This window comes from Jaculus jaculus, chromosome 15, assembly GCF_020740685.1.
Source record: "Jaculus jaculus isolate mJacJac1 chromosome 15, mJacJac1.mat.Y.cur, whole genome shotgun sequence".
Classification (NCBI taxonomy): domain Eukaryota; kingdom Metazoa; phylum Chordata; class Mammalia; order Rodentia; family Dipodidae; genus Jaculus; species Jaculus jaculus.
Window position 1 is genome coordinate 9,961,571 of NC_059116.1, and position 12,723 is coordinate 9,974,293.

Consider the following 12,723-nt stretch of genomic DNA (forward strand, 5'->3'; position numbering starts at 1 on the left):
AGATCTAATTGATTTCATTATGAAATGTTTCTACTTATACTTTTGGATGGATTGTCAACCTCACAGAATCCTGAATCACCAAAGACACAAGCAAAGTTAGGCTAATTGAGGTAGAAAGACATGCCCTAAGTGTGCACTCTTCCATTCCACGGGCCGAGCTTCACAAGTTGGCAAAAGCATGAAAGAGAGCCAAGCACCAGCATTTGTCTCACTGCTGTGCGACTGTGGACATAGATGATCAGCTGTCTCGTACTCCAGCGACCATGACTTCCACCATTTATAGGTTATACACTCAACCTATGAGCTAAAATAAACACTTCCATAAGTTACTTTAGTGAGATATTTTACCACAGCAATAAGAACTGTAACTAAGGTACACATCATTTTAACTGTTCTTAATTCTCTCATTTTAATACCTCCATGTCTTCTTGATTCTCTTTTTCCTAAATAGTCAAATCGTATTTCTTTCATGCCCCAACATGTATGCTGCAACCTATCTTAATCCTTCCTCCCTCCTTTTTATCTATATAGTGCTATCTACTTTCACCTTATATATCCATATATGCATGTATAAACTCAGCATAAGCAAATGTGATATTTGTGTTTCTGTGATTCCCACTTCCTTCCATATTTCGGAAAATACCATTACATTTGTTTCCAAGGAAGGATAAGATTTCATTGTGTATACATACATTTCCTTGATCTATGGCCATCTATGTTGATTTCACAGCATAATTATTGTGAAATATGCTGCAATAATGATGGATGCTTGCTTATCTCTGTAGTTTATTGATTTATTATCCAGCAAGCATATACCCTAGAGTGGTTTAAATGGACTGCATGGTGCCCCTAGTTTTGTAGCTTAAAAACAAAACAAAAAAAAAAAACTTTATTTTATTTATTTATTTATTTGAGAGACAGAGAGAGAAAGAGAGGAGAGAGAGAATGGATATGCTAGGGCCTCCAGCCACTGCAACAAACTCCAGATACATGTGCCCCCTTGTGCATCTGGCTAAAGTGGGTCCTGGGGAATCAAACCTGGGTCCTTTGGCTTTTCAGGCAAATGCCTTAACTGCTAAGTCATCTCTCTAGCCCAGTTTTGTAGCTTTTGGAAGAACATCAACATTGATATCCAAAGTGGCTTTGTGCGTTTACATTCCCATCAGTGCTATACAGATTCCTTTTCTCCTCCATCCTCATCAATGTTATTTTTTTCATGGTAGTCATTCCTACTTGAGTGAGATGGGATCTCACAACAATTTTAATTGAGTTGATTTGATGACCAAACTTGTGTACTCCTTTGTATTACTTAGGTATTCCTAGACACACACACACACACACACACACACACACACACACACACACACACATTCTTATGAAAACTATTTGTTCAATCCATGGACTCATTTATTGACCAAATGATTTTGTTTTTGGTGTTTAAATTTAGGAATATTTTTTGACTTTAAGTATTAAATTGAAATTTGACGTGCACTTGGCAAAATTTTTCTCCTCTTCTAGAGGCTATTTCAGTCTGAGGTGCCTTCATTTAGTGTTGAGAAGCATTTATATGTCCAGTTATCACATTTATCAGTCCATGAGATGATTACCTGTGCTGTTGATGTAATTTTCATAAAGTATTTACCTATATGCTTGTCTTGAGGTCTTTACCCTGTCTTTTGCAAATCCTCTGGTTTCATGTTAAAGTTTCTGATTAATTTTCATTTTTGTTTTAAATTTCGTGAGAGAGACAGACAAAGAGACAGAGAGAGAATGGGCTGTCAGGGCCTCCAGCCACTGCTGAAGAAACTTCTGATGCATGTTCCATCTTGTTCATCTGACTTATGTGAGTCCTGGAGAATTGAAACTGGGTCCTGTGTCTTTGCAGGCAAGGACCTTAACCAATAAGTCATCTCTCCAACCCTTAATATATTTATTTATTTGAGAAAGAGAGAGAGAGAGAGGGAACGGGCATGCCAGGGTTTCTAGCCACTGCAAACAAATTCCAGACACATGTGCTATTATGTGCATCTGGCTTACAGGAGTTTTGGGGAACCACTAAGCTATCTCACCAGGCCTTTTTTGTCAAGGGTGAGAGATTTGAATTTAGTTTCATTGCTCCTAATGAGAATATCTAGGGTTTTTTTCTTTTTTTTCCACCATCATTTTCTCTTCTTTTTTCCTTCCTTCCTTCCTTCCTTCCTTCCTTCCTTCCTTCCTTCCTTCCTTCCTTCTTTCCTTTCCTTCTTTCTTTCTTTCTTTCTCTCTCCACCCCCCCTTTTTTGTAGGGTTTCACGCCAGCCCAGGCTGACCTGGAATTCACTATGTAGTCTCAGGATGGCCTTGAAGTCAGTGATCCTCCTACCTCAGCCTCGTGAGTACTGGGATTCAAGAACTGTGCGACCATGCTTGGCTCCAGAACCATTTTCTGAAGAGAATAACTGCTTTTTCATTATACACATAGCTGGAGCACTGTGGGTTTATTCCTTGGTCCCCTATTCTATCCATTAAACTGTATGTCCGTGTCTTTGCTGGTTCATGCTGTGTTTATCAATATTGCTCTGTAGCATAATTTAAGGCAAGATAATGTGATAACTCCATTATTTATCTTTGATCTCTGAAGTCTTTCTGAGCATTAATTTTAGGATAGCTTTATCCAGCCCTGTGAAAAGTTCCTTAAAACTTTATGTTCATTTCACTGAATTTGTAGATGGCTTTTGATAATACAACAATTATTAAAGTTATAATATATAATTATGATATATTTTATTATAACATAATAATAAATATAAGGGTTATTGTTACTTATTTTAATTTGGCCACTCCAAGAGCATAGATGGTCTTTCCCTTTCCAAGTGTCTTCAATTTCTTTCAGTGTTTTGATGTTTAAACTATTCAAATGATTACCATATACAGATTAGAAAGAGGCGATCATGGGGTACAGAAAGGAAAGAAGTTTATAAGAGGAACAGATGATGAAAGGAAAACTGAAAACTAATCCAATGAGCAATATAGTAAAATATCAAGTTGGCAATGCTAAGAAGAGTGGAAGTCACGAATAATCAACACTCTTTGTTTCCACATACCGTACCTCGACGAAAGGAAATGTATCTCCTTTAGACACAGTTGGTTACAGGATGGGCTTAGGGAGAAGAGCTCATATGGATTCAAAGGCAAGGACCTTCCCATGAAATGTCAGGATTATGTTGGATAAACAGAATAAAGCATAAAGCAAGGGAGTCGATTTGAAAGAGTTCCCAACGCGCAAAACAGGATCCACTCGGCTACTTAAAGAGTGAGTGTTCTACATCCTGAGCTATGCTGGTAAATCTTAACTGTCAGCTCGATGGAATTCATAAAAACCTTGGAAGCTGGGTGTGGTAGACCATGTCTTTAATCCCAGCACTTGCAGAGGTGGGAGAATCACCAACAGTTCAAGACCACTCTGAGACTCCATAATGAATCCTGGGCTAGAGTGAAACCCTACCTCAACCCTCCCCCCACAAAAAAAAAAAGAACAAAAGAAAGAGGAAAAACCTTGGAAATCAACATGTAAGTATGTTTATGAGAGATTATTTAGATTAGAAATTTGGGGGTGGGGCAGCGCATGCTACCTGAGGATTGTACTCTTCCCTGGGTTGAGGTTGACCCTAAACTGAATTGAAAGCAGAGGAAGTGAGATGAACATCAGCAGTCATTGTTGTCTCCTTTCTGGCAGCAGGTGCGCTGTGCCAACCATTTCAGTGCTCTCCCACAATGTCACCCCTGCAGTGATGGATGGCACCTTGCACCTGCCATCCAAACAAACCCCTCCTTCCTCCCTCCTTCCTTCCTTCCTTTCTCCCTCCCTCCCTTATTTCCACTTTCCTTCATTTTTTTTTTTTGAAGTGTATTGTCACAGCATTGAGAAAAGCAACTAATGCATTACCCAGAGCATAAACAAAGGACAAAGAAGTAATACAGATATAGGTCACTAAAGTAGACCAGGGATGAAGACAGTGATGCACTCCAATTAATGAAAGCATGAACTGAGGAGAGTGTAAAAGTGCTAGTTAAATATTAAAATTTTAATTCTTGAGGACAAAACTCAGTGAAGGATTGCAAAACCAATTTGATATGAAATATAATATTTGCACATTCTGAAAATATTGCCATCATTTTATTTTTAAAAAATGTGTGGCAAGTTATAAGTGCCATAGTAAAGAAATCTAGCAGATATCACCTTGCCCAAATAATGAAGGTCAAAGAGCAATAAGACACAATATTATCATTTCCCCTAGATATTAGAATACAATAATGCGAAGATTTAATCTAAACATTAGAACATATCTGACAAGTCCAAATTGAAGATGTTACACAAAATAATTGACCAATTCTCTGAACGTTGTCAAGGTCATAAAAGGCAGAAAAAGAATCAGACTGAACTGTTTCACAGAGGATGTAATTCCTAAATGAAAGATGTGGCTTCAAGTGTGTTCTGCAATGTTGAAAGAACCATGTAAATGCACAAAAACCTGCACTTTGCAAAGTTTCACAGTACCAGCCATAATTTCTAACTTTGGCTAATAGTGTCACAATCATACAAGATATTAATATTCAAAAAATAGTAGGGGCTGAGGAAATGGTTCCTTAGGCAAGAGTGCTCACCTCACAGTCACAAGGACCAGAATTCAATTGCAGCTCCCTCATGAAAAGCCAGGCACAGCCAGGCGTGATAGAGTGCGCCTTTAATCGCAGCACTTGGGAGGCAAAGGTAAGAGGTAGGAGGATTGCTATGAGTTCAAGGCCACCCTGAGAATATACAGTGAATTCCAGGTCAGCCTGGGCTAGCGTGGAACCCTATCTATCTCCAAAAGTCAAAAGCCAAAAGCCAAAAGTCAAAAAAAAAAAAGAAAGAAAGAAAGGAAGGAAGGAAGGAAGGAAGAAATAAAGAAACAAAGAAAGAAAGAAAGAAAGAAAGAAAGAAAGAAAGAAAGAAAGAAAGGAAGAAAGAAAGAAAGAAAGAAAGAAAGAAAGGCATATGCTTGTAACCCTCATTCTTACAGGACTGCATATAGGAATATTGCTTTGGATCATTGATTGGCAAGTATAATTAAAAAAAAATAGTAAGTCAAGGTTTAAGCGAGTAGTTATATTTTGAGAAAATAAAGAGGAGCAGTGATAGTGGATGATGCCCCATGCTCTACTCTGGCCTCCACGTGTGTGAACATGGGCCTGGGTCTCTTTGAATACAGTATGAATACATTTGAACATGTTTGTACATGCTATACATAACACACACACACACACACACACACACACACACACACACACCCCACAAAAAGACACAAGATAAAATACAGCACAAGAATTCTGTACAAGAGCTGTCTTTTCAGGCTTGTTTTTACATAAATTAAAAATTATTTCCAGGCATAAGAATAAAATAAATACTATGTGATGCTCTAAGGAGAAGCAAATATATTAGATGACTGGGTGTAAGCATGCCTCTAAAACATTTTACTAGCAGAAAATGTATTATGTTTTGTAACATTGCTGTGTGATTTTGTTTTTCCCTATGATCATTATCCTCTCCTAAAATAAGAGATCATGCAGGGTTTTAGAAACATTCAATGATTTTTTTTTTTGTCACAAACAAATGGACAAGCAAGTAGGTAAATGAATGAATTTATGTTTATCTAAGAATCCACATTTACCTTTATATGCTATAATAATTTTTGTAGTCTGGCAAAGAGGACTCTGAAGAAACAAATATCTTTGAGTAATTACTGGATTCATAGTGATCATATATGTGTGTGTGTGTGTGTGTGTGTGTATCTCAGTAAAGCATACCACTGTGTCTTTACTAAAGAGGGGGACTTTCCACAGAACGAGTTTAAATTGAGTTTAAATATTAGAGTAACATGTACCAGTGAATTTACCTTGTAGAACAGTGGCATGCCTTTACATGGCTAATCAGAAGATCACTCACTAAAAACCATCATCCTCTCTGAGTCCCATAGCAAAAAAAAAAAAAAAAAAAAGACTAGTGGAAATGTGGAATGTTATGTAGTAAATGATTGAGTTGTACCAGTTAAATTTACTTAACAATAAAACATGGCCTGAAATACAGAACAGGGGTATGTATGACTGTGTCTTAAAAACTACTAAACCTTGATTTAGTTTATATGAACACACACACACACACACACACACACACACACACACACACACACATATAGACACCCATACACATGCATACACATACACACACATGAACACATACAAACACACACATACACACACACACTCTTTCATCACATCTCAGTGGTATATACTGGTAACAGGATTTCTTCAAGATAACCTGCACAACTATTTTTGCATTCTTGATCAAATGAGTAGTGTGATTTAATTTTCATTAGTGTTCCAATCAGTGTTTAGGTTCTGCAAGTAATTTTCCAATCCAGGAAATATTTTGTCAAAAGAAGTGTGATCCTAATACTGCAACAATAATTAGAACTTTTGTTTCTTTAAGCAACTAGGACTATTGTTTACTATGAACCTGAATTTTTAAAGTATTTTTATTTTTATTTATTCAAGAGAAAGAGAGAAAAAGAGAGAGAGAGAGAGAGAGGGAGAGGCAAAATGAGACAGCAAGAGAGAGAGAGAGAATAGGTGCACCAGGGCCTCTGCAAATGAACTCCAGACACATGTGCCCCCTTGTGCATCTGGCTCATGTGGGTCCTGGGGAATTGAACCAGGGCCCTAAGGCTTTGCAGGCAAATACCTTAACCACTAAGCCATCTCTTCAGCCCTCTTGATTCCTTAATTGAAGAGTAAGTATGTTACCTCTGGAAGATGGGAAGGGTGGTGGAGAAACCACTTGAAAAACCAGTTTTGAAATCTAAGACAAATGTAAGCACTGTATTTGATTCGAATGGCTGGTATACACAGATGAATTTTAGAATGTCCATGCTTGCTAGAGGCACCAGGGAGAGCATCAAATTGTACCAGTTTGAACATCATCACTGGTCTTTCCCCATATGCCGAAATAACCAATAATGACTTGTACCCTTGAGTCCATCTCCTATCAACAGCTGGAATATAAGAAGTAGCACATCTCTCCTTTCTGTTAAGATATGTAAGCATTTCCATCATGACCCTATGTGGTTCATGGTTTACAAATGCATCATAAAATATGTTTTTTTTTTCTGATGGTGGAAAAAAATATAACATCTTGGTTACAAGGTCCTAGAAGAGAACTGTTTTTAATAACTAACTTTTAAAATTAAGCCATTTTAAATTTAGAGAATCTTTAAAGGAATATTTCAGCCATTTTAACTCAAGAATTCCATAAGAACATTAGTTTAATCAGCTAAGGCATTGAGCCTTAGCTGAAGAATAATCACTTGAAAATGGGTTTGTTTCCAATGTTAATGTTCTTTAATTTCTATGATAATTAAAGTTTAAAGTCCTATTTCAGAGATATTATCCGGGTAAAATGCTAGTAATGATTGATTTAATCTTTCCTAACAATGTGCTGAATATAAAACATACTGAGAGAACCATTACAAAGCTAATTCTTACCCAGCACATTTTAATGGTCTGTACTGAGATCAGCGGGCCCTTAATATTAATTTTCTGCATATAAAACTTTATTTTGATTACTTAAATGAAAAGTAGACACTTGTAAAAGCAGACACTTAAAAGAGGTTTGGTTTATGCTCGTGGCATCTGGAACATACAGTCCTGTAGTCTACAGACTGCCTAGCCTTACGGCACCCCTCTGCCTAATCTGTGAGCTAAATCAGCAAGGTGGCGTCCCATGGGGATGTAAGATCACGTGGCTGAAGACACCCTGGACAAGGGCTGGAGTGGGGGAAAGCCAGGCCAGCCACTGTTCATGCACATGTGATTGCGGTAGCACTGACCATAGCCGGACACTCAGGCTGTGGCCGGCTTCCCTGGCTGGCAATTCTTTGTACTTCTTGACATTCAGGGAAAGTGGACTCACAGATCTCCATTTGGTACCCTCCTGGTCTCTGCCCTGCATGCATTGGCTCATTTTCATCTCTGTTGCTTTCCTGTAATAAATCATTACAATGAGTACAGTACCTTGAAGGAAGGACAGAAACCTTTTTAGAGAATTACCAAAATTAATAGTAGTTTCAGAATTTCCTGCGCTGGGAAATGGTGTCAGATATGTAGGCAATTTGAGAAGACTTAACCCTCTCAATCTGAAGTTGGAAAACCCTCCAAGATTTTTTTCTTAAAGTCCTGATATTAGAAAATGCACCATTATTGCATCACCCTCATGGTTCATGAACCCACAACTTGAATACAGCAAACTTTGTGAAAGTTCCTACAGAAATGCTATTTTCTTTTTCTTTATGTTGTTAGTCAAAACAACACAGACCTTCTACTGTAAAACAAAAAGAAGCAATGCATTTAAGAACAATCTTCAAAGAAGAGAAATTTTTTAGGAGTACATTGACCTGTGCCAATATATAATTTGGGGGCTGGAGAGATGGCTTAGTGGTTAAGCGCTTGCCTGTGAAGCCTAAGGACCCGGTTCGAAGCTCGATTCCCCAGGACCCACGTTAGCCAGATGCACAAGGGGGCGCACACATCTGGAGTTCGTTTGCAGTGGCTGGAGGCCCTGGCGCTCGCTCTCTCTCTCCCTCTCTGCCTTTCTTGCTCAGTCTGTCGCTCTCAAATAAATAAATTTTAAGAAAAGATCAAAAAAATTTAAAATATATATATGTATAATTTTGGTAGAATAAAACAGGGAGAAGTCGTAACATTAGAAGTAATTGAAAATCAATGTAAATAGTAAAATATATCAGTTTATCAATCAATGAAGAGTGTAAAACAGTAGTGTAAGTAAAAATAAGGAAAATAGAACATAATGTATACTAAGTCAAGAAGCAGCTTAATTAACTTATAAGGTTGAAAATAATCTAAGGATGTAAGTGTAGAATTGAAATCTTGGTTGAGGAGTAAATTTTAAAATTGATACTAACAGTATTAAGTGTGTACAGATGTAAGAAACTCAGTAGGCTAAAAGATAATTGATTTCTGAAAATAATAAAGATATATACATAAAATAAATTACCAGCCTCAAGGTAACTACATTTGTGGAGATGAGAAATAATAATAGAACATGTATAGATTATGAAATTAAGAAATAAAATAAAGAGGTGGAAAGTAGGATGCATGGTTAATGTATGGTGAGCCAGGTTAAATTCTTTTGTACCCACACAAAGCCAGATGCCCAAAGTGGTACTTACTTCCAGAGTTCCTACCAATTGGCTCTTTTTAAACCCATTACCTGTTTTCCTCACTACCTGTTTTGTTTTTCATTCTTCTTGCAGATAAGTAAATTGAAATATTTTTAAAAGAAAATATTTTTTAATGTATGTGAGTGTATTTTACTGAAGTATACTAGCAGGTTATATACAATTCTGGCTGCATAATGTTAGCCTTTGTTTATTTAAGCTGTACAGTTTCTATGAATATCCTGTTCTAGGAGAGGCACAAATACATTGAGTAAAGATTACAATCACAAATTTAATAGTTAATATCTCACCAAAATCAGTGTTAGACAGTCAGTGGTTACAAATGACATTTGGTTAGAAGAAAATATTTTTTGAGAAAACAGGAAAATACAGTTTGAATTTCTCCAGTTTTCACTTATTATAAATATATTGTTACCCAAAACAGATACTATATATATAATTTTTCATGGTAAATGAACTTTCTGAGACCTTGGCTATCTATAGACAGATGATATCATATTTTTCCTTGGAAAACAATGTGAACAAATAAATTCAAACCAAAGCATAGACATTGATTTAGCTCAACAAATATTAAAATGTAACATTTAGTATACTTACATGCAAATATGTGTATAATATCTCAGAAAATGGTACAAAAATCTATAAAATTCTCCATGAAAATTTGTCTTGGCCCTAATTTCTTAAGCTAAATCTCTTTAGATCTATATTAAGACTCTAAGACTTATTTCATATATGTATAAGCATTACATTTGCTCTACAATGTGAATGTATGAAATAGGTCAATTTCATGTACATATACATATATGTATGCATATAAACATACATACATATATATTTGAATATGTAATATATTGATATGAAGGGGAATGAAAGAAACAGAATAACAGAAAAGGAAAGAACACAAAGTGAGTGTAGAGATGGCTCAGCTGTTAAGACAGTTACCTGCAAAGGCTAACGACCTACATTTGATTCCCCAGCACCACATAAAGCCAAATGCATAAAGTGGCACATACATCTGAAGTCTGTAGAGGTTAGAAGCCCTGATATTCTTTAATTCTCTTGCAATCTCTTTTTTCTCTATCATTGCAAATAAATAAATAAATAGGTTGTTTAAAAAAGAAGAGGGCAGGAGAGATGGCTTGGTCATTAAGGCAGTTGCCTGCAAAGCCTAATGACCTGGGTTTCATCCCCCAATACCCATTCAAAGCCAGATGCACAAAATGGTACATATATCTGGAATTAGTTTGCAGTCTCTGGAGAGGCCATCCCTTGCCCATTCTCTCTGTCTTTCTCTCTCTCTGCATATATATATGAAGAAAGAACAACTTATGAGCTTGGGAAGAAAATGACTATGTAAGTAAAAGCAAATTAAATTGTTCATATGTAATGGGTCATTAACTAGCATATGAATTATTTTCTCATAAAATATTTTGGAAAGAAACTATGGTGATAAGAAGATACCATGTTTGACCTTAACTAATACTGAAGTCACTGATCTTAGTAAAAATATTTCTATTTTTATTTTTAAGTACACATTTATTTTGCATTTTCTCTCTTCAGTGCTGAAATGTTTTTTTTCTTTTCTTTTTCTATTCTTCTTTTTGTGTTTATTCTGCTATTGTTTTTTGTTTTTTGTTTGTTTTTTTTTTTTTTTACTAGAGATTGAATCTAGGGCCACAACATATCAGTAGGTATAAGTGCAATCTAAAATTGAGTACAGTCTCATGAGGATATGTGTACCTATTCCTCTCTACATATGTAAACATATATGTATGTGTGTGTCTGTTTCTATGTATGTCTTTATACATATTTGGCAGCATACAACACCTTATGAAATGTGAAGATGAGAGGAATAGCTCAAATAATGTTAACCAAAATAACTCATGTTCATAAAAGCAACACCACTTCAGAAATAAACCTGCAGCTTGTAATGCATAATTAAATCTGTGAACTATTTTATTCTGTCTTGTAAAAAAGAGGCTCATAGCAAACCATAGAGACCACTGAATAAACAGAATTAAGGTGTATCTGAAGGCATTCATTTAAGTAATATTCCAGGATATTGTTTTATTTTTCCCCTCCTACATGTGATTTCATTAAGCTAAAGTGTTAAAGGACATTCATAGCACACAAAGCAACTTTCCATGCAATGGCCCAAACTATCATCCAGTAGAACAAGCATTTTAGATATTTTCTTTTTATAAAAACAACAACAAAACAGTTGGAGCTTGTCTTGCCAAGCAATGTTGTTGAAGTTATATTTATTAATGATTTATTAAGTACCTCCTAAATTATGCTATGTGCAACTACCTTGCATAAATGAGTAATGTCTCAACTCCAGTCTCAAGAAGCCAGTGCACAAAGAGCAACTGGGGATGTGGCTCAGGACGAGAATGTTTGCTGTGCACACAGGAGGCTCTGGGTTCAAGCCCATGCCTCAAACAAGTGAGCAAACAAACGAAGAAAAAGAGAACAAAATGGTTTTCAAACAAAAGCACTTAATAGAGAAGCTCAGATAAGACTTATTGATCACTTTCCAGCTCAACCTGAAGCAACACAAGCAGAGAAAGGAGCGTGTTCAGCACAGAGGTCTCTGTACTCATCAAAAGTGGAAGCAGAGATCTGGAAACGAAGGACCAAGTTAATATTGCTGTCTGCGTGGGTTGGTGTTGCAGTCAGGTTCGCATTGCTGGCAGAAATCACCCGACTAAGAGCACTTATGGGACAGAAACCAGGGATTATTTTGGCTCACAGACTTGAGGGGAGACTCCGTGATGGCAGAGAAAAATGATGGCATGAGCAGAGGGTGGACATCACCCCCTGGCCAACATAAGGTGAACAATAGCAACAGAAGAGTGTGCCAAACACTGGCAAGGGACATACACCCATATGCCCGCCCCCAACAATGCACTCTCTCCAGGAGGCGTTAATTCCCAAATCTCCATCAGCTGGGAACCCAGCATTCAGAACACCTGAGTTTATGGGGGACGCCTGAATCAAACCATCACAGTTGGGATAGATAAAACGATAGAGAAAAGTTACATTCATGCTCTTGTGAGATGCAACAAGAAATCCACGCCTAGCCGTGTTCAAATTAGGACACACGAGTTTTATTCATGGTGCATTTGTGAGCCTCACCAGATTGCTTGGAGAAAGATTGTATACAGCTGTCGGCCAAGCTGAAGAGATCAGTATTTACTTGGAATATATGTACAGCTCATGTTAAACAAATGGAAATTAATATTAACTTGCCAATGGGAGTATGTGAACATTCTGTAAGATTCTTGTGGTAAGAAGCAAAAATGTTAGGAAGGTAAAATTTCCATTTCTTAGAGGAAATTTTTGAAGCTATTTTTGAATAATTCTCATAACTTAACATAATATATTTTCATCATAACCCTCTTCCATTACCTTCTCTCATCCCCTCACCTCCATCCGACTTTCATTGAAC